The sequence below is a fragment of the Ascaphus truei genome, unplaced genomic scaffold (assembly GCF_040206685.1).
Source record: "Ascaphus truei isolate aAscTru1 unplaced genomic scaffold, aAscTru1.hap1 HAP1_SCAFFOLD_1400, whole genome shotgun sequence".
Lineage (NCBI taxonomy): Eukaryota > Metazoa > Chordata > Amphibia > Anura > Ascaphidae > Ascaphus > Ascaphus truei.
Window position 1 is genome coordinate 33483 of NW_027454281.1, and position 23453 is coordinate 56935.

A 23453-nucleotide genomic window follows, 5' to 3' on the forward strand; every position below is an offset into this window, starting at 1 on the left:
GGTGCTGGATAGAATCAGGGAGGCTGGGCTTACCTTAAAACCCACTAAGTGTATGGTAGGTATGGCAGAAGTCCTGTACTTAGGGCACAGGGTGGGTGGAGGGCATTTCAAGCCAGAGCCAGCCAAGGTAGAAGCCATAGTTCAGTGGCCTGTTCCAAAAACCAAGAAACAGGTCATGGCCTTTTTGGGCACCGCAGGGTACTACAGGAAATTTGTCCCACAGTACAGCGCCGTGGCCAAACCCCTGACTGATCTGACTAAGAAGCAACTGCCTGTGCTTATTACCTGGTCTCCTGCTGTGAAACTGCTTTCCAGGCACTGAAAGCTGCGCTTGCTGAGGCCCCCATCCTGGCTGCCCCAGATTATACCAAGCATTTTCTTATTCAGACTGATGCCTCAGACTTTGGTGTGGGGGCTGTGTTGAGCCAGGTGGGGGACGACGGCAAAGAGCACCCTGTGGTGTATCTCAGTCGCAAACTGCTCCCCAGGGAGGTGGCATATGCCACCATTGAAAAGGAGTGCTTGGCCATTGTGTGGGCACTCAAAAAGCTCCAGCCCTATGTCTATGGGAGGGCTTTCACGGTCATTACCGACCACAATCCCCTGAGCTGGCTACAGAGGGTATCAGGGGAAAATGCCAAACTGCTGAGATGGAGCTTGGCTTTGCAAGAATTTGAATTCACCATTCAGCACAAAAAGGGTAGTGAAAACAGCAATGCTGATGGACTTTCACGCCAGGACTATCCCTCTGAGACTGAATTCATTAATGGTGCCAGCAGTGCCCCACTCCCCGTCAGGGCCAGTGGGCCACAGGACACGCATTAAGAAGGGGAGGTGTAGAGGGAGAGAGGGGGTGGCCCGGTATTAAAGGGGTTGCACCCCATTTGGCCACCCCTGACCGCACCAGGGAGACAAGGGGTTAACTGGGCTGAGGTCCAGAAATGTGATGTAACCCTTGTTATGACATGTAAATGTATTTTCCCCTGTTCCATTGTAATGTCTGGTTACTCAGTGTTTGCATCACACACACACTAGAATCCATCCGGGAGCACAAGGGTTAATAATTCTTTAATGATTATAGCTCTTTGTGTAAGTTTCCCGCCTTTTCGGGCACCATTTTGCAGGTCCCCATTGGCCGCCATTAGGGCTCAATGCATTTCAATAGGAATTTGTGCTGTTTTCGTCCTGTTTCCTGTAGTGACCAGCAGGTGGCGTCCGAGAGGGAGAGCGGCGGTTTCCCATTGAAAGTCAATGGGCTCATTGACTTCAATGGAGATGCCTCGAGGTAACCTAGTTGGCTGCCGTCCAGACCGCAAACCGCAAAGCGGATACAATGTCCTTCAAAAGAGCTAAAATCACTGGGTCAAGTTCAACGTCAATTAGCGGGGAAATAAACTGTTTTAGGGCACCTAGGGATAAAATTATTTTTGCCCCTAGTTCCTAAGCGTCCCCCCACTCGACCACCACCGGGTCCCCGAATCCTGGACCCCCGATAAGGGTCGAACCAGATAGAGCGGGTCGCGCCATAGGCTTTGCCGGCGGCGGCAGAAACGGCTCAGAAAAATGACTAAGTGAGAAATGCTGAATTTTAGGAATCCATATCTCCGGTTCCGGAGGGTTCAGCGGATCAGGGTTTGGGGTATCTGTAGCCACTGCTCCGGCATCGCTGCAGAACCATCCTTGACCCGCTTGGACCAACCCGACGGAGTATGGACCCCCTTGAAGTTCGGGACTTTTCCCATAAACTTCAATGGCAGAAAACCCCCATTGACTTCAATGGCGGCGATTTACCATTGAAAGTCTATGGCGGAGCTGCCCGTTGTTTTCAATGGGGATTTAGTGAAAAGCTGAGATTTCTTTTTCAATGGAGATTTTTGTATTAAAATGATTTAATGTGCATTGGTGTAACTTCGGTTTCTTAGGTCGTAGCAAGTCGCTTTTTGGACCATATGGTGTCCCAGTTCTGGCAATGCGAACTGGGAAGTTTGGACCTGCTAAACCTAACGGAACCGGATATTTTAATACGTTTATGTTTTATGCTTAATAGTGTATCTTAAGGTATGGACAAAGACCCAGAAGAGATTCTTTTGGGCCATAAGGTAGCAGATGGCCCTGGGGACGCCGCTATGTCTAGGATTTAAGTGCTGTTCAAAGAGTTTTATCACCCTCACTGTTTATCCGAAGCCCAAACCAGGGCAGGTCTTAAGTGTTCCAGTTAACACCTTTCAACAAAGGTTTTCCTGCCAGAACTCCAAATGGTAGACTGTCTGGCATTCCTGACGTAAATGTGGGGCTTCAGAAATGAGACCCCCAGAGTTCTACTGCGCATGTGCCAACTAGCAGGGGGGCATGGGTCAGAATGCTTTCCCACGTTAGTGAGTGGCTGGAGGTAATTGTAAACCAATCCCCTGTGCTTAAGGTTAAGAATAGAAGGAGAATGGTTTATAAACTGCTGTCCACCCATATATCCTTTGTCTTCGTTTGCTGATATGGTTACCTGATATCACCTGAATGATTTCCTCACTGCTGAAAGAAATGCTACATCATACTTCTCATTCCCCAACCCTTAAGTAAGTGTACTTCTTGTTCGTTACTGTATTATCTGTTGTGTTCACCTATATTCTAAGGAATAAATACAATTTATTATATCTTAAGCCTCGTTCAGTTCAAACCCAATTATTTTTGTGTAATATTAATAAGCCTGTGGAAGCTATCGTCACAAGGAGGTATTATAGTGTGTATTGTGGGGAGAATTAGTGTGTGTGTTGTTTGGGAGTGATATTCGGGAGGATTGTGTGTGCAGAAGGAAGAATGAGTGAGGGGGGAGTAAGGGAGCAGGATTGAATGAGAGGGGGTCATTGAGTGATAGCGGGGAGGGGAGGGAAGAGTGAGGAGAGTGGGTGTAGGAGGGAGCAGTGCAAGAGACCGTCGGGGGCAGAATACATGGTGAGAAGGGAGGCTGCCTAGAAGCATAAAAATCTACTTCACCACTGTTCTGTACTCTCTTCAATACTCTGTGTTACAGATCTCTCTGGCAAGAAATGGGGTCCAATGGCAAAGACTGCTCTAAATAAGATAGTATAAATGAACACAGAGAGAAATTCCAAAGAGTAACCCAAGAAAATACAAGTGAAATCTAATCGTAAGGTAATTAGTCCCATTAAGTGAAATACATAAAGGAATAGTCCATAAAAAAGCACAAAGGAAAAAAATAGGAGTACTTTATTGTGATGTTACATTTCAGAGAATATAAAATTATAGGAAAACAATTCCACTTTGTTCAGAAAACCAGAAAGTCTTGGTCCCAGGTGGACTGAATTTTTATTGCAAATAAGTTCCTTAATACACAAGTAAAGAATATAGTTACTTATTCTATTCTCTACTGTAAGACGTGCCACATTGCCCAATATTTGGGTACAGTGCCCAGATTGTGACCATGCACTACAGAGGTGAGATTCCCCCAACTCCAATTTGCTACACACTCCAAGAGAGATTATTGTGATCAGAGGTGGAATGAGAGGGGTGAGAAGGGTCGCTGCCCAGGGAGTAGCCTGACAGGGGGTACAGAAATCTCTTTTGGTGCATATATTGCGGAGCTGCATTGATTGACAAGTCAATCAGCTCTGCTGCCTATCCCATTGACATCATGATCCGGCACTGTGATCAGCTGCAGCGCTGACCCAGGTGTGTTAGTGCAGCACTTTACAGGGAGGGAACAGAGGTTGTGGATGACAGATGCTGGGGATAGGCCATGAGTACGGGCCAGAGTAAGGTGGAGACTTTCTGTACTCTGCATACAGGACACTGCATGCATGACAGTGTCTGTGTGTGTGTGTGTGTGTGTATTCCAAGTGTCAGTGTGCATAAGTAAGTGTGCTCTGTAAGTATGCCTGTGTGGCAGGTATAGGGGGGTGGTTCAGCTGGAGGAACTTATCCAGGCACAAAAGCACATAGATGCCCCAGATTATACCACCCCAAATGCTGATAATATCCTGCTGCACTTTACAGAAGATGATGCAGATGTCAGTGGGTGGTGGGTTCATTAAATCCATCCATCATATCATAGCCACACTGTGCATATGATGTACTGAATCAATCACAGGAAGACATCTCCATGGTAGGGGTAGAAGTTAACAGAATATGTCCAGCACTGTGGTGTGTAGCCCATAAATAATAATTGTGCACATTACAGAACATACTTGCAACTGCAAGATCATTTTGCTGCTTGTAGTGTTTGCTCTTGTCCTGTGCAGTGTTGTCGTAGATCCGTCTCTTCAGTGTTCACTGCAATAAAAGTAAGACATTGCATTAATATTACAGAAGTTTGGGAGCTGAAATCCCACTATGCTGCAGACATTTTCCCTTTGCATAAGATTCTTGTGATTATATCTCAATGATGATCAATAACAACTACATCATAACACAGCCGCTCAATACAAAATATGTATTTGCTATCAATGGTCATGGAGGCCAAACGTCACACAATGTACAGATATACTGCTGCGGCCGAGTTTATTCGAGCATTTGCCCGTTCTTGGCCGCAGCAGTAACCTGGCGCGCGCCGGAGGGTGCCGGGCGCACGCCGAAGCAGCGGAGGAGCGCCCTCCGATCGGGGCTTTCTCCCTTCCGCTGCCGGGTCCGTCGGGTCCCCCGGAACCCCCTGCCGCTGTCCCCCACATCGCGGGACACCAGTGCTCCCTCGGGGAGCCCTGGACGTGCGTGCAGGGGGCGCAGGCACCCGATGACGCGTGACCGTGCATCGGTGATGCGCGGCACGCTGAGGGAGTGCGGCTAGCACGCCGGGGCATCGCCCGGCTTGCGGTGCTAGCCGTGCTTCAATAAAACGTGTCGGTAGTGTAGCAAGGATTATTTCTTCCTCTGGTGCATTATGATGGGATGTGTTGTAAGATTCTGCATTATTAGCATCACTGAATCTTTTGGAAACTGAGTAATATTCTATGTTTTAATGCAATATTATGGATGATCAGCCGGTAAAATAAAGCTTACTGTATCTGTAGCCATGCTCTACCCATGATGTGCTGAATCAATGACTGCAGAGTGATTCAGAGTGGTAAACATGACTGGAACTCATCTCTGAATAGAGGACAGAACAGCAGTGCAGAGTAGGAGGTGAATGTATCTCAAATGGAAGACTTAGTAGCTGTGTGGGGAGTAGACAGTACAGACTGATCAAATAAATAGTTAAAGGAGTATCTTCAACATTACTTGGCTTTGTTATCAACATTGAAGTTTCTCTTGTTTTTTCTGTTCTTTAAATCACTACTACTGATGCCATGTGTAACCTGTACTGAGAGATATACTCTACTGGCCTAGATGAAACCATATGATGCAAACAGGATTCATCCCACTCCAGATTCATATGATTGCACCACTTCAACCTTTAATAAAACACATAGAACTACAGCAGTGCGCTACTGCACATGTTCTTGTTATGAATGGTAGTAGATGTGGTCCTTGGGTCAATACTTCATACAGCAGCCACACTCTACTCATGATGTATTGAATCAACAAAAACCTGCATGGTACAGATCACAGGAAGGGTAGAGTAGAGGGGAATATGTCCAATGCGAAACCCTTAGCAGCTGGATTGTGTGGAGTCAACAAAACGACAAATACTAAATGAGAAATATACACATTGCTTATCTGTCTCTGTGTAGTCATTTTCCTCCTCTTCAACTGTCTTTCAAAATTTCTCTTCTGACAGAAAAGAAACACATGGCTTCAATATTCACTGTTCTTCCCTCCTGAAATAAAAGTTAAGCATTGCATGGTTATGATCATACATACAATGAACCTTGCGCCAAACCATGTGATCCAAAGTAAATCCACCTCCCTCCCATAGCTGTGTTCCTTCTAGAGCTTCTACCACACAAGTCATTAATGTTCGTGACACTGTACTGCAGTCACAGTCTGCACACAAAGTACTGAATCAATTACATCACACTGAAAAGGCAGTCTACATGATGCAATAGTTAACCATAATAACTCTGTCATGCAAATGACAGGAAAACCTATATGTATATCATTAGGGGAGAGGGGAAAAATAATTAAAAAATAAGTGCGACAAATAAAAACAGATTATAGGAAAGTAAATCCTTGCCCTGGGAACTTTACAATCTAATAGAAATGTTAGAAGACTTAAAGAGAGGCAGCAGTTGGGGGAAGAAGTGCAGTAGATGACAATGCTTGTCCTTAATGGTGGGTACAATTAGTAGAAAGCACATCTTGGGAACAATAGTTGTTAGCAGTGACTGTGGGTGTGGGACAGTAGCCACGAGTCAAAGTTTTTTAAATGCTTGATTTAAGTCGTGAATTTTAAGATTGGTCTTACATGTGGGTGGAAGAGGTTATGTTGGCATATACTGAGTGTGAGGAAGTTTCACATGTACGGTGCAGTGATGGAAAATGGTTTCAGGCAAGTGAGAGAACAGTAGAGGTGAAAGAAGTTTACAGGAGACAGTTATGGTTATAGTGCAAGAGACAAGCAAGGGCATAACGAGAGATCAAAGATGATATGCAAGAAGGAGCAGATTAATGGAGAGCCTTAACAAAAAGGTAAGGAGGAGAACTTTGTAGGTGATTCAAAAACTTGATGGGATGCCAGGACAGGGATTTAAGGAGATGAGCAGAGACTGTTGTGGGAGAAAGTGAGATAATTCAAGCAGCAGAGTTTTGCATAGGAGAAAGTTGTGAAGCATGGAGGCCTGTTAGTAGTATGTTAAAATAACCTATAGGATAACAGTATACATTGGAGTTTTAGCAGTAGGTTGAGAGGGGAAAGGGAAGATCTTGGCAATATTACAGAGAAAGAGGCAACACATTTTACCCATAGCCGTGCATGTGAATGGAGATGGAATTGAAGAGCCAAATGTTACTCCTATGCAACATGTTTGATGACAAGATAGATGGTAGTACTGTTTACTGTGATGGAGAAAGGGGATAATATGAGCCCAGTGTTAGACATTAAGTTTAAGGCAGTGGAGTGCCATCCATGAGCATATAGCCAGGAGACAACCCAAGAGTAGGGACTGGATTGCAGGAGTGAGAACAGGGGTGGATAGATTTGTGTGTGTATCATCCGCATAGAGATTATATCTAAGGCCAAAAGCATTGATGAAGTCACCAAATGATAGTATGTAGAGAGAAAGAGAGATCTCAGAACAGAGCCCTGATGTATACCCACAGACAGATCAATAGAAGACGAAGACATGTTAGCAACAGAGATGGAGAATGTGTGACAGGAAAGTTATGATGAAAACCAGGATAGAACTTTGTTACTGATACCAAGAGAGAGTTTAGAATATGAAGGAGGAGAGTGATTGAGAGCATCAAACGCAGCCGATAGATCAAGTCGGATTAGTAGGGAAAAACCTTGGGAATTAGCTTTAAGCACAGTCTGTAGAACGTGCTGTACGAAAGGCAGGTTGTAAAGGATCCAGGAGGGCATGTGATTTAAGAATGTTGACACTAGCAATTAGAAGGCAAACAGCATGAGGGATACAGAGCGGTAGTTAGTAAGGCACATAGGGTGTAGTTTGTTTCTGACAAAAGGGTGACCGCTACAGGCTTAAAGTAAGAGGGCAAAAATCCAGAGAATAGGGAGAAATTGAAGATGTGGGTGAGAGTGGGGACTAAGAGATGCAGTAAGGTGTGAGGGGATACGATCTAGAGGGCATGTGGTAGAGGGAGAATAGAAGATGATTAGCTTCCAGCTCTGTAAGAGAAGAAAAGGAGTCAAGTGCAGAAGGAGATTTGGGAAGAAGGAGAGAAGGGGGAAGGGACAGAAGGAATCTCCTTTTGGGTGGCATCCACCTTGCCTCTGAAGTAGTCAAATGCTTGAGGAGAAGTGAAGGAAGGATGGCAAGTGGGAGGAGAAGGTCAGTGGAGGGAGTCAAATACAGAGAAAAAAAACAGCGTAAATTAAATTTGAGTGTTGATGAGTGTGGAAAAAAGTAGTGTATTTAGCCCTAGAGAGCAGCTTTATACAGGACAGGAGACATTTTTACTGTAGAAAAATCAAACAAAGTGTGAGATTTCCTCCGTAGGTATTAAGAACAGCGAGTGGAAGTGTGATGAGTGTGTTTGGGAATTTAGCCAAAGGTGTGGGTTAGAGGGATGAGTGTGTCAGAGCCTATAGGGGGCATATAGATAGGAGGATAGCATTGTAAGAGTTAATAAGATTGTTAGTTTAAGCAGAAAGAAAGAGAGAGAAGAGAGAAGAGAGGTTAGAGTAGATGTCAGAGGAGAGTTTAATTAAGCAGAGGCAAATCAGTGGGACAGGTAAGATGGGGTGAGGGGAATGACTGATTGTGACTGATGAGAGCAGAAGAGGTTATGTACAACTAGAGCCTTGTTAGTAAGAGTGGACATTCCAGAGGGCACAGGAGAAGGGAAGAGAAAAGTAAGGAAAGGAATGTGGATTACATTAGATAGGTTAACACTCTTAGTAGGGAGGCCTGATGTGTATATGAGCCGGTCCAAGATTATAAGAGATATCCCCCAACATCAGCGAGCCTAGAAGGAGACACAGAGATAGGTGTAGAGAGAGACAGAGATAGGGATATGTAGAGAGAGAAGGGCGTCAAGAGAATGAGACAGATAGGCGTAGAGAGAGGAGACATAGAGAGAGGGGGCTTTGAGAGGGGGGCGTAGAGAATGAGGGAAGGTGGAAGAGAATAGGATGTGCAGGAGTGCATTTCATTGAGCAGTGCAGAAATAGCTGCAATAGAGGTCTGTACAAATGGTGCTTTGTGTAGACACATGCAAAGGTAGGGGAAGGAAAGTGTATAGAACATGTGGATAAAAGCAGGAGTGTGGAAGTTAGAGAAATTAGAAAAGTTTTACAGAGGAGTGAGGAAACAGTAAACAGAAAGAACAAGAGAGAGGTTACATTGGGATGACGTGCTGTGGTAGAGAGAAATGCTAGGAGAGAGCCTCCAGATATTAGAGGACATGAATTGAGAGAGCAAATGTATAAATCAAAACCGGAGGGGGAGGTATAGCACGAAAGCTTGCACAGCAGTTGATGAAGATTATAGTCTTAAAGTTGCGTGTACCTGTCAGGGCACTCAAGAAGGTCAATGCTCACAAGTGCAGAGTTCATGAAGAAATGCTGAATCCAGTTCCCCTCCAATTTAATTTTAATATAACTTTTTCATTCTTCATTACTGCAAAAAGCAAACAAAACAAAACCACATTGCATTACTATTTTCAAAATGGATTGAATGACATATTCAACAGTAACTGTGTGATGCCAATATTGCCTTCTCACTCGTAGGCCAGTACGGTCAGGTACCCAGTACTGATAAAACAATAAGTGCCCGTACTAAGTACCAATATGAATTATAAGGAAATGTAAAATCTCCAGGTCTCTCTCCATCTCTGCAACAGATATATGGATAAGCCCATATTAAGGCATCACGTGACCGGAGCCGTCACTGACTGGGTATACGCAAAGATGCAGGGAGATGCAAAGAAAGGGAGGGAGAGAGACAGGGAGAAGATGGGAAACGGAGGGAGGCACGGATGGCAGGCCTCTCTCTTTCACTGGTGCATGCAAGGAGCTGGTCCCAACATCCACAAAGTGTGTGTGTATTATTGGTTGTGTTTTATGGCGGTAGGAGGATAGTGTGTATATTGTGTGTGTGTGGGAGTATTATATTGTGTGTAGGGTATTATAGTGTGTATATTATGTTGAGGTGCAGAGGAGAGTGTTAGATTGGGTATCTTGTGTTAGGGGGTATTGTGTATATTGTGTTTAAGACTATAATATTATTGGGGAGATTATTATTGAGGAGGTATTAAAGTGTGTATTGTGGGGAGTATTAGTGTATGTATTATTTGTGGGTGACAGATGCTGTGGGTAGGCCAAGAGTACGGGCCAGACTAAGGTGGAGACTTTCTGTACTCTGCATACAGGACTCTACATGCACTGCAGAGGTGAAATTCCCCCAACTCCAATTTGCTACACTCTCCAAGAGAGAATATTGTGATCAGAGGTGGAAGATGAGCAGGGTCACTGCCCAGGGAGTAGCCTGTCAGGGGGCATGGAAATCTCTTTTGGTGCGTATGTTGCCACGTGGCATTGATTGACCGGTCAATTAGCACTGCTTCCTATCACAGTGACATGATCCGGTGCTGTGATCGGTTGCAGCGCTGACCAAGGTGTGTTAGTGCAGCAATTTACAGGGAGGGAACAGAGGTTGTGGGTGACAGATGCTGGGGGTAGGCCAAGAGTACGGGCCAGAGCAAGGTGGAGATATTCTGTACTCTGCATGCCCATCCTGCATGCCCAGGACTCTGCATGCATGCCAGTGGCTGTGGGGTGTGTGTGTGTAGGTATGCCAAGTGTCAGTGTGCATAAGTAAGTGTGCTGTGTGTGTAAGTAAGTTTGCCTGTGTGGCAGGAGGTGTAGGGGGGTGGGGGGCGGGGGGCGGTTCAGCTGGAGGACTTTACCCAGCACAAAAGCACATAGATGCCTCTGATTATATCACCCCAAATGCTGATAATATCCTGCTGTAGATGCACTTTACAGAAGATGATACAGATGTCATCAGTGTTTGGTGGGTTCATTAAATCAATCCATCATATAATAGCCACACTATGCATATGATGTACTGAATCAGTAACACCAATCACAGGAAGACATCTCCATGGTAGGGGTAGTGTTGAAGTTAACAAAATATGTCCAGCACTGTGGTGTGGAGCCCATACATAATAATTGTGCACATTACCAGAACAACATATTGTCAACTGCATGATCATTTTGCTGCTTGTAGTGTATTTGTCCTGTGCAGTGTTGTAGTAGATCCGTCTCTTCGGTGTTCACTGCAATAAAAGTAAGACATTGCATTAATATTACAGAAGTTTGGGGGCTGAAATCCCACTATGCTAATGACAGTTTCCCTTTGCATAAGATTCTTGTGATTATATCTCAATGATGATCAATAACAACTACATCATAACACAGCTGCTCTATACAGAATATGTATTTGCCATCAATGGTCATGGAGGCAATATGTCACACAATGTACATATATAGCAAGGATTATTTCTTCCTCTGGTGTATTATGATGGGAGGGTGAGATTCTGCATTATCAGCATCAGTAAATCTGAAGGAAACTGAGTGATATTCTATTTTTTAATGCAATATTAGGGTAAAATAAAGCTTGCTGTATCTATAGCCATGCTCTACCCATGATGTGCTGAATCAATGACTGCAGAGCGATTTAGAGTGGTAAACATGACTTGAACTCATCTCTGAATAGAGGGTAGCACAGTAGTGCAGAGTAGAAGGTGAATGTATCTCAAATGGAAACCCTTAGCAGCTGTGTGGGGAGTAGACAGTACAGACTGACCAAGTAAATAGTAAAAAGTAGTAACTTCAACATTACTTGGTTTTGTTCTCCACTCCTGTTTTTCTGTTCTTTAAATCACTAATACTGATGCCATATGTAACCTGTACTGAGAGTTATATACTCTACTGGCCTAGATCAAATTAAATGATGCAAACAGGATCCCTCCCACTCAAGATTCATATGATTGCACCACCTCAACCTTTCATAGCAATAACATAGAACTGCAGCTGTGCGCTACTGCACATGTTCTTGTTATGAATGGTAGTAGATGTGGTCCTTGGGTCTGTACTTCATACTGTAGCCACACTCTATTCATGATGTATTGAATCAACAAAAATCTGCATGGTACAGATCACAGGAAGGGGTGGAGTAGAGGTGAATATGTCCAATGCGAAACCCTTAGCAGCCGGATTTTTTGGAGTCAATAAAACGACAAATACTAAATGAGAAATATACACATTGCTTATCTGTCTCTGTGTAGTCATTTTCCTCCTCTTCAACTGTCCTTCAATTTTCTATTTTGCAAGAAAATGAACACATGGCTTCAATATTCACTTCTGTTCTGCAGTCTTTCCTCTTGAAATAAAAAAGTTAAGCATTGCATTATTATTATTATAATTATTATTGACGATACATACAATGAACCTTGCTCCAAACCATGTGATACAAAGCAAATCCACCTCCCTCCCACAGCTGTGCTCCTTCTAGAGCTTCTACCACACAAGTTATTCATGTCAGTGAAACTGTACTGCAGTCCCGGTCTGCACACAATCTACTGAATCAATGACATCACACTGTGTCACACAATGTCATGCTAACGACAGGAAACAATCTTTGTATATATCTTTGTATATATAATAATAATAATAATAATAATAATAAAAAAAATAAGACAGGACAGACACTCCTACATTGCAATCAATAGAAAATAACTGGGACAGGCACTTCAAGGATGCATACGGTCCCGGATAAACTGTAGCTACCTATACACGTGTGCCTTGTCTCTAGACTCTGCATATATCTCTATTTATATACCACCCATTGTGTACTCAGCGCTTTACAAGAGAGACCAAAAAGTACAGGAAATTATTATACAATAAGTTCAACAAACAAAAACAGACAATAGGAAAGTAAATCCCTGTCCTGGGTAGTTTACAATCTAAGAGAAATGTAAGGAGACTTACAGAGAGACAACAGGTGGGGGAACAAGTGCAGTAGATGACAATGCTTGTCCTTAATGGTGGGTACTTGTAGTATAAAGCACTTCTTGGGAACAATAGTTAGTGACTGAATGAGTGACAGTAGCAACGAGTAAAAGCTATTGAAATGCTTCATTTAAGTTGTGAATTTTAAGGTTGATCTTAAATGTGGGTGGAAGAGGGTATGTTGGCATATACTGAGTGTGTGTGAGTTTCACAGGTAAATTGATGGGAAAGGGTTTCAGGCAAGAGAGCGAGTGCGCAGTAGAGGTGTAAGAAGTATAATGGAGACAGCTATTAGTAGAGCTTAGGAGACGAGGAAGGGCATAACGAGACCAAAGATGATATGTAGGAAGGAGCAGATGAATAGAGAATAGTGTTGGACTGGGTCCTCAACTATAAAAAAATGGGTAACGGGTACCCGGCCAAAATGAAAGGTTCTACCCGGTCGGGTACACGGTTTGGCACTTACCTTCCGGGTGGCGGTGACATCTAGGATCAGCAGCAGTCCTGTGACGGTGGCAGCATCTGTGGTGTCTTCAGCCGGCGGGGGAGCTGCAGGCTCACAGACACAGCTTACCTGCTTCGGTGCTGTGGAAGTGATTCCTGCAGCTCCCCCCGCCAGGTGAAGACACCTCTGATGCTGCCAACATCAGAGGACTGCTGCTGCTGATCATAGATGTCTTAGGAAAGGTAAGTATAAAAGATTATTTCCAGCTGCCCTGACATTACCCGACGCCGGGTATTACCCGGCCAAGTCCACTTCTCAGTGGCCGGTTTCGAGTAATGTCCGGGTAGCTGGAAATGTGTCGGGTAACGCCGGGTACTCGGTACACCACTAATAGAAAACCTTAACAAAAAGGTAAGGAGGAGAACTTTGTAGGTGATCTGAAACTTGATGGGAAGCAAGGAGAGGGATTTAAGGAGGAGGAGGAGATGAGCAGATACTGTTGTGGGAGAAAGGGAAATTATTCAAGCAGCAGAGTTTTGGATAGATTGCAAATGAGAAAGTTGTGAAGCAGGGAGCCCTGTTAGCAGTATGTTAACCCATACGATAAGGGCATGCATTGGCGTTTTAGCAGTAGATTGACAGAGAAAAGGGCAAATCTTGGAAATATTACAGAGAAAGAATCGACAAACTTTAGCCAGTGTCGTGAATGAAGATGGAAAGGGAAGAGTCAAATGTTACTCCTAGGCAATGTGCTTTCATGACAGGATGATGGTAGTACTGTTTACTGCGATGGAGAAAGGTGATATTAGGCCAGATTTAGGGGGAAATATGAGGAGCTCAGTTTTAGACATTAGGTTTAAGGCAGAAGAGTGTCATCCATGGAGGATATAGCCAGGAGGCGACCCGAAACTAGGAACTAAATTGCAGGAGTGACGGTAGGGTGGATAGGTGTGTGTATCATCTGCATAGAGATGATATCAAGGGCCAAAATAGTTGATAAGGTCAACTAGTGATAGTATGTAGTGAGAGAGGTCCCAGAACAGAGTCCTGAGGTATACCAACAGACAAAACAACAGGAGACAAAGACACGTTAGCAACAGAGATGGAGAATGTGTGATGGAGAAGTATGATGAAAACCAGGATATAAGTTTGCTGCGGATACGAAGAAAGAGTTTAGAATATGAATAAGAAGAGTGATTGACAGTATCAAAAGCAGAAGAGAGATCAAGCAGGATTAGTAAGTAAAATGGACCTTGGGAATTTTCTTTATGTACATAATTGGTTACATTGGGAAAGGCAGATTGTGAAGGGCCCAGAGGAGCATGTGATTTAAGAATGTTGATCAAACGGGAGATCACAAGACGTTCTAGCAATTAGGAGGCAAATGGTAGGACGGATACAGGGCGATAGTTAGAAATTCACACAAGGTCAAGGTTATTTTTGAGAATAGGGGTGACCACTGCATGCTTAAAAGGAAGAGTTGAAAGAGCCAAAGGATATGGAGGAATTGAAGATGTGGGTGAGAGTGAGAATATAGGATTGAGAGGGCATGTGGTAGAGGGAGAAGAGAAGATCAGGTTCCAGCTTTGTGACAGGAGAAAAGGAGTCAAGAGTGCAATGAGATCTAGATAGAAAAAGAGAGAGGGGGAAGGGAGAGAACGAATCTACTTGTGGATGGCATCCACCTTGCCTCAAGTGAGCAAAGGCTTGAGGAGAAATAAAGGATGGATGTTAAGTGGGAGGAGAAAGTCAGTGGTGGGACTCAAATACATAGAAGACAGTGTGAATGAAATTGGAGTGTTGATGAGTGAGGAAAAAGTAGTGTTTGACCTTAAAAAAAGGAGCAGAGTTTTACAGAACAGGACAAAGGTTTAGTGTAGAAAATCAGACTGTGAGATTTCCTCCATAGGTGTTAAGAGCAGCAGTGTGATGTGATGAAGTGTGATGAGAGCGTGCTTGTGAATTAAACCAATGCATGGGTTAGGCTGCGTCTATAGTAAGCACGCAACAGATGGCAAAGTTAGCGCATGCCTGTCGCTCCAGCAATCCCTGCACTGAGGTCCGAGGCGACGGGGAGGCCCTGCATCGCTCGCACGCACTGTGGACAACCAAGCGTGTGCCCATGATAATCACGGCCTTAGAGGGATGAGTGTGTCAGAGCCTAGAAGGGGCATATAGATGATGGAGGAGGAGGGAGGAGGAGATGATAGCATTGTAAGAGTTAACAAGATAGCTAGTTTAAGCAGAAAGTGAGGAGAGGTTAGAGATAAGGGTAGATGTCAGAGGAGAGAGTTCAATTAAGCTGAGGTATCGAGTAGGACAGGGGTGAGGGGAATGAGAAGTGGTGGATGATGAGAGCAGAAGAGGTCATGTACAAATAGACCATGTTAGTCGTAGAGCAGACATTCCAGAGGGCACGTGAGAAGGGAAGAGTAAAGTGAGACAAGGAATGTGGATTACATTAGATGGGTTAATACGCTTAGCAGGGAGGTGGAGAGAGAGGCAAGAGGCAGAGGGTGGTGTAGGGGTAGAGGAAGAGATGTTGCATGTACCTTGTCAGAACATTAAAGAACGTCAATTCACACTGGTGCAGAGTTGATGATGAAATGCTGAATCCAGTTCACGTCCAATTCAATTTTAACAGAACTTTTTCATTCTTCATTACTGCAAAAAAAAAGTAAAAAACAATGCATTACTATTTTCAAAATGGATTGAATTCCCCCAACAATGACTATGTGTTACCAATATATCCCTCTCAGTCCCACTGCAGCATATACTGTACCAGTGTGAAAGTAGGAAGGTACACAGTACCGGTAAAACAATACGTGCCGGTACTATGCACCATATGAATTATAAGGGGATGTAAATCTCCCAGTCTCTCTCCATATCCGCAACAGAGCGGGCTCCGGTCAGTGGCATGGATGCCCATATATGGGTATGCTCATATTTGGGCATCCCATGTCACTGACCGGAGCCGGCTCTGAGTATAGGGATATATGCGGAGACGCAGAGGTGCAAGGAAATGGGAGGAGGCACGGTGAGAAACAGGGAGAGACCACAGGAAGATAGAGGGCAACAACTTCCACAAGGTACTTGTATGGGTATAATTGTTTGTATTTTGTGCAGAGGGGGTAATTTCAGATAAAATACAATTCTCCACCCTCTACGAAACAATTCCACTTTGTTCAGTAAGCCAGAAAGTCTTGGTCCCATGTGGACTGAATTTAATGCAAATAAGGTCCTTAATACACAAGTAAAGAATAAAGTTACTTATTCTCTACTGTAAGAAGTGCCACATTGCCCACTATTTGGGTCCTGTGCCCAGATTGTGACCATGCATGGCAGAGGTGAGATTCCCCCAACTCCAATTTGCTACACTCTCCAAGAGAGATAATTGTGATCAGAGGTGGAACTAGGGGAGGGTGTGAGCAGGGTCACTGCCCAGGGAGTAACCTGACTGGGGGCACGGAAATCTCATTTAGTGCATATGTTGCGGCACTGCATTGATTGACCGGTCAATCTGCACTGCTGCCTGTCACAGTGACATCCTGATCGGGCACTGTGATCAGCTATAGCACTGACCCAGGTGAGATAGTTCAGCACTTTACAAGGAGGGAACAGATGTTGTGGGTGACAGATGCTGGAGGTAGGCCAAGACTGTTGGCCAGAGTAACGTGGAGACTTACTGCACTCTGCATGCCCATCCTCTCCCTGACATCAGGGGAAGGAAGTGGCCCTGGGGTGTGTGTAGGTATGCCAGATGTCAGTGTATGCATAAGTAAGTATGCCTGTGTAGTGGGAGGTGTAGGGGCGTTAAGCTGGAGGACTTAAAACAGGCACAAAAGCACATAGATACCTCTGATTATACCGCACCAAATGCTGATAATATCATGCTGTAGCTGCACTTTACAGAAGATGATGCAGATGTCATCATTGGTTGGTGGGTTCATTAAATCAATCCATCATATCATAACCACACTGTGCATATGATGTACTGAATCAGTAACACCAGGAAGACATCTCCATGTTAGGAGTAGAGTTGAAGTTAACAGAATATGTCCAGCACTGTGGTGTGTAGCCCATAAATAATAATTGTGCACATTACCAGAACAACATACTGTCAACTGCAAGATCATTTTGCTGCTTGTAGCGTATGCTCATCCTGTACAGTGTTGTAGTAGATCCGTCTCTTCAGTGTTCACTGCAACAAAAGTAAGACATTGCATTAATATTACAGACGTTTGGGGGCTGAAATCTCACTTCGCTGCGGACAATTTCCCTTTGCATAAGATTCTTGTGATTATGTCAATGATGATCAATAACTGCATCATAACACAGCCGCTCTATACAGAAGATGTACTTGCTCTCATTGGTCATTGAGGTAATACGTCACACAATGTACAGATATAGCAAGGATTATTTCTCCCACTTGTGCATTATGGCATTATGATGGGAAATGTTGTGAGATTCTGCATTATCAGCATCACTGAATCTTTTGGAAATTAAGTGATATTCTATGTTTTAATGCAATATTATGGGTGATCAGCCGGTAAAATAATAATAGCTTGCTGTATCTGTAGCCATGCTCTACCCATGATGTGCTGAACCAATGACTGCAGAGAGATTCAGAGTGCTAAACATGACTGGAACGCATCTCTGAATAATGGGCAGCAAAGCAGTGCAGAATAGGAGGTGAAAGTATTTAAAATGGAAGATCCTTAGCAGCTGTGTGGAGAGTAGACAGTACAGACTGACCAAGTAAATGGTAAAAGGAGTAACTTCAACATTACTTGGCTTTGTTCTCCACATTGAAGCTTTCCTCCTCTTTAAATCACTAATACTGATGCCATGTGTAACCTGTACTGAGAGTTATATAATCTACTGGCCTAGATGAAACCATATGATGCAAACAGGATCCATCCCACTCCAGATTCATAGAATTGAACCACCTCAACCTTTCATAACAATCACATAGAACTGCAGCTGTGCGCTACTGCACATGTTCTTGTTATGAATGGTAGTAGATGTGGTCCTTGGGTCTTTACTTCATACTGTAGCCACACTCTACTCATGATGTATTGAATCAACGAAAACTTGCATGGTTCAGATCACAGGAAGGGGTAGAGTAGAGATGAAAATATTCAATGTGAAACCCGTAGCAGCCGGATTGTGTGGAGTCAATAAAACGACAAATACTAAATGGTAAATGAGAAATATACACATTGCTTATCTGTCTCTGTGTAGTAATTTTCCTTCTCTTCAACTGTCCTTCAAATTTTCTCTTTTGCAAGAAAAGGAACACATGGCTTCAATATTCACTTCTGTTCTGCAGTCATCCCTCCTGAAATAAAAGTTAAGCATTGCATTGTTATTATGATAATACATACAATAAACCTTGCTCCAAACCATTTGATGCAAAGCAAATCCACCTCCCACCCACAGCTGTGCTCCTTCTAGAGCATGCATGTCAAACTCCAGTCCTCGAGGGTCCCAAACAGGCCAGGTTTTCAGTAGGGATATCCTGAAAACCTGGCCTGTTTGCGGCCCTCGAGGACTGGAGTTTGACATCCTTGTTCTTGAGCTTCTACCACGCAAGTCATCCATGTGAGTGACACTGTACTGCAGTCCTGGTCTGCACACAATCTACTGAATCAATGACATCACACTGTAAAGGCAATCTACAAGATGTATTAGTTGTCCACACTTCCGAAATGTTACTTTTATGTCCAAATCACTTATTCCCATGACCTGATATTTGTATTTGTTATTTATAGGATTGTCACAAAGAGTTGATGAGGTCACCAAATGATAGTATGTAGAGAGAAAGAGAGATCTCAGAACAGAGCCCTGATGTATACCCACAGACAGATCAATAGAAGACGAAGACATGTTAGCAACAGAGATGGAGAATGTGTGACAGGAAAGTTATGATGAAAACCAGGATAGAACTGTGTTACGGATACCAAGAGAGAGTTTAGAATATGAAGGAGGAGAGTGATTGAGAGCATCAAACGCAGCAGATAGATCAAGTAGGATTAGTAGGGAAAAGTGACCTTGGGAATTTGCTTTAAGCACAGTCTGTAGAACGAGCTGTACGAAAGGCAGGTTGTAAAGGATCCAGGAGGGAATGTGATTTAAGAATGTTGACATTCTAGCAATTAGGAGACAAACAGCAGGAGGGATACAGGGCGGTAGTTAGTAAGGCACATAGGGTGTAGGTTGTTTCTGAGAAAAGGGTGACCACTACAGGCTTAAAGTAAGAGGGTAAAGAGCCAGAGAATAGGGAGGAATTGAAGATGTGGGTGAGAGTGGGGACTAAGAGATGCAGTAAGGTGTGAGGGGATACGATCTAGAGGGCATGTGGTAGAGGGAGAAGAGAAGATGATTTGCTTCCAGCTCTGTAAGAGAAGAAAAAGAGTCAAATGCAGAAGGAGAATTAGGTAGAAGGAGAGAAGGGGGAAGGGACAGAAGGAATCTCCTTGTGGGTGGCATCCACCTTGCCTCTGAAGTAGTCAAACGCTTGAGGAGAAGTGAAGGAAGGATGGCAAGTGTGAGGAGAAGGTTAGTGGAGGGAGTCAAATACAGGGAAAAAAAGACAGCGTAAATTAAATTTGAGTGTTGATGAATGTGAAAAAAAAGTAGTGTGGTTTGGCCCCAGAGAGCAGCTTTATACAGGACTGGAGACATTTTTACTGTAGAAAAATCAAATATCAATTGTGTGATTTCCTTCATAGGCATTAAGAACAGCGAGTGGAAGTGTGATGAACATGTTTGGGAATTTAGCCAAGGGTGTGGGCTAGAGGGACAAGTGTGTCAGAGCCTAGAGGGGGCATATAGATAGGAGGATAGCATTGTAAGAGTTAATAAGATTGTTAGTTTAAGCGGAAAGAGAGAGAGAGCAGAGAGGTTAGAGTAGATGTCAGAGGAGAGTTTAATTAAGCAGAGGCAAATCAGTGGGACAGGTAAGATGGGGTGAGGGGAATGACTGATTGTGAATGATGAGAGCAGAAGAGGTCATGTACAACTAGAGCCTTGTTAGTCAGAGAACGGACATTCCAGATGGCATAGGAGAAGGGAAGAGAAAAGTAAGGAAAGGAATGTGGATTACATTAGATAGGTTAACACTCTTAGCAGGGAGGCAGAGGCAGGGAGGCCCGATGTGTATATGAGCAGGTTCAAGATTATAAGAGATATCCCACACATCAGCAAACATAGAAGGAGACACAGAGATAGGTGTAGAGAGAGACAGAGATAGCTCTATGTAGAGAGAGAGGGACGTAGAGAGAATGAGACAGATAGGCGCAGAGAGAGGGGGCGCAGAGAGAGGAGGCGCCAAAAGAGGGGGCGCAGAGAGAGGGGGCACAGAGAATAGGATATTAAAGAGTGCTTTTCATTGAGCAGTGCAGAAATAGCTGCAATAGAGGTCTGTACAAATGGTGCAGTGTGTAGACACATGCAAAGGTAGGGGAAGGAAAGAGGAGAACATGTGGATAAAAGCAGGAGTGTGGAAGTTAGAGAAATTAGAAAAGTTTAACAGAGGAGTGAGGAAACAGCCAGCAGAAAGAACAAGAGAGAGGTTACATTGGGATGACGTTCTGTGGTAAAGAGAAAATGCTAGGAGAGAGCTTTCAAATATTAGAGGACATGAATTGAGGGAGCAAATGTATAAATCAAAACCTGAGGGGGAGGTATAGCACGAAAGCTTGCACAGCAGATTATAGTCTTAATGTTGCGTGTACCTGTCAGGGTATTCAAGAAGTTAAATTCTCACAAGTGCAGAGTTCATGATGAAATGCTGAATCTAGTCCCCCTCCAATTTAATTTTAATATAACTTTTCCATTCTTCATTACTGCAAAAAGCAAACAAAACAAAACCACATTGCATTACTATTTTCAAAATGGATTGAATGGCATATTCAACAGTGACTGTGTGATGCCAATATTCCCCACTCACTCGTAGTGAAGCACATATTGTACTAGTGTTGAAAGTAGGCCGGTAGAGTCAGGTACGCAGTACTGATAAAACAATAAGTGCCCGTCGTAAGTACCAGCTCCGCAACAGTGCGGGCATCACATTAGTGACGTGGATGAACATATATGGATAAGCCCATATTAAGGCATCACGTGACCAGAGCCGTCACTGACTGGGTATACGTAAAGACGCAGGGAGATGCAAGGAAAGGGAGGGAGAGAGACAGGGAGAAGATGTGAAACGGAGGAAGGCACGGATGGAGGGAGTTCTTCCGAGCTTCTGCGGGCCTCTCTCTTTCACTGGTGCATGCCGGGAGCTGGTCCCAACATCCACAAAGTGTGTGTGTATTATTGGTTGTATTTTATGGGGGTAGGAGGGTAGTGTGTATATTGTGTGTGTGGGAGTATTATATTGTGTGTAGAGGTGCAGAGGAGAGTACTAGATTGTGTATCTTGTGTAAGGGTGTTGTGTATATTGTGTTTGGAGCTATAATATTATTGGGGAGATTAGTATTGAGGAGGTATTATAGTGTGTATTGTGGGGAGTATTAGTGTGTGTATTGTTTGTGGGTGACAGATGCTGGGGGTATGCAGCAATCCCTGCACTGAGGTCCGAGGCGGCTCTGCATCGCTCGCACGCACTGTGGATGACCAAGCATGTGCCCATGATAATCATGGCCTTACAGGGATGAGTGTGTCAGAGCCTAGAAGGGGCATATATATGATGGAGGAGGGAGGAGGAGGAGGGAGGAGGAGGAGATGATAGCATTGTAAAAGTTAACAAGATAGTTAGTTTAAGCAGAAAGTGAGGAGAGGTTAGAGATAAGGGTAGATGTCAGAGGAGAGAGTTCAATTAAGCTGAGGTATCGAGTAGGACAGGGGTGAGGGGAATGAGAGGTGGTGGATGATGAGAGCAGAAGAGGTCATGTACAAATAGACCTTGTTAGTCAGAGAGCAGTCATTCCAGAGGGCACGTGAGAAGTGAAGAGTAAAGTGAGACATGGAATGTGGATTACATTAGATGGGTTAATACGCTTAGCAGGGAGGTGGAGAGAGAGAGGCAAGAGGCAGAGAGTGGTGCAGGGGTTGAGGAAGAGATGTTGCATGTACCTTATCAGAACATTAAAGAACATCAATTCACACTGGTGCAGAGTTGATGATGAATCCAGTTCACCTCCAATTCAATTTTAACAGAAATGTTTCATTCTTCATTACTGAAAAAAAAGAAAAGTAAAAAACATTTCATTACTATTTTCAAAATGGATTGAATTCCCCCAACAATGACTATGTGTTACCAATATATCCCTCTCAGTCCCACTGCAGCATATACTGTACCAGTGTGAAAGTAGGAAGGTACACAGTACCGGTAAAACAATACGTGCCGGTACTATGCACCATATGAATTATAAGGGGATGTAAATCTCCCAGTCTCTCTCCATATCCGCAACAGAGCGGGCTCCGGTCAGTGGCATGGATGCCCATATATGGGTATGCTCATATTTGGGCATCCCATGTCACTGACCGGAGCCGGCTCTGAGTATAGGGATATATGCGGAGACGCAGAGGTGCAAGGAAATGGGAGGAGGCACGGTGAGAAACAGGGAGAGACCACAGGAAGATAGAGGGCAACAACTTCCACAAGGTACTTGTATGGGTATAATTGTTTGTATTTTGTGCAGAGGGGGTAATTTCAGATAAAATACAATTCTCCACCCTCTACGAAACAATTCCACTTTGTTCAGTAAGCCAGAAAGTCTTGGTCCCATGTGGACTGAATTTAATGCAAATAAGGTCCTTAATACACAAGTAAAGAATAAAGTTACTTATTCTCTACTGTAAGAAGTGCCACATTGCCCACTATTTGGGTCCTGTGCCCAGATTGTGACCATGCATGGCAGAGGTGAGATTCCCCCAACTCCAATTTGCTACACTCTCCAAGAGAGATAATTGTGATCAGAGGTGGAACTAGGGGAGGGTGTGAGCAGGGTCACTGCCCAGGGAGTAACCTGACTGGGGGCACGGAAATCTCATTTAGTGCATATGTTGCGGCACTGCATTGATTGACCGGTCAATCTGCACTGCTGCCTGTCACAGTGACATCCTGATCGGGCACTGTGATCAGCTATAGCACTGACCCAGGTGAGATAGTTCAGCACTTTACAAGGAGGGAACAGATGTTGTGGGTGACAGATGCTGGAGGTAGGCCAAGACTGTTGGCCAGAGTAACGTGGAGACTTACTGCACTCTGCATGCCCATCCTCTCCCTGACATCAGGGGAAGGAAGTGGCCCTGGGGTGTGTGTAGGTATGCCAGATGTCAGTGTATGCATAAGTAAGTATGCCTGTGTAGTGGGAGGTGTAGGGGCGTTAAGCTGGAGGACTTAAAACAGGCACAAAAGCACATAGATACCTCTGATTATACCGCACCAAATGCTGATAATATCATGCTGTAGCT

General features: G+C 44.1%; 2 long non-coding RNA genes across 2 annotated transcripts; both read right to left on the reverse strand.

The window, feature by feature from the left end:
• Positions 1-3320: 3320 nt before the first annotated feature.
• Positions 3321-15717, reverse strand: LOC142475816 (uncharacterized). Its single transcript, XR_012791149.1, has 6 exons — positions 15581-15717; positions 11835-11954; positions 10755-10848; positions 9078-9188; positions 5656-5765; positions 3321-4284 (listed from the first exon to the last, which is right to left on the reverse strand). It is a non-coding gene; the product is annotated as an uncharacterized LOC142475816 (long non-coding RNA).
• Positions 15718-17139: 1422 nt separating this feature from the next.
• On the reverse strand, positions 17140-22207 carry LOC142475817 (uncharacterized). Its single transcript, XR_012791150.1, has 4 exons — positions 22110-22207; positions 20768-20878; positions 18248-18369; positions 17140-17229 (listed from the first exon to the last, which is right to left on the reverse strand). It is a non-coding gene; the product is annotated as an uncharacterized LOC142475817 (long non-coding RNA).
• Between the last annotated feature and the right edge of the window lie 1246 nt (positions 22208-23453).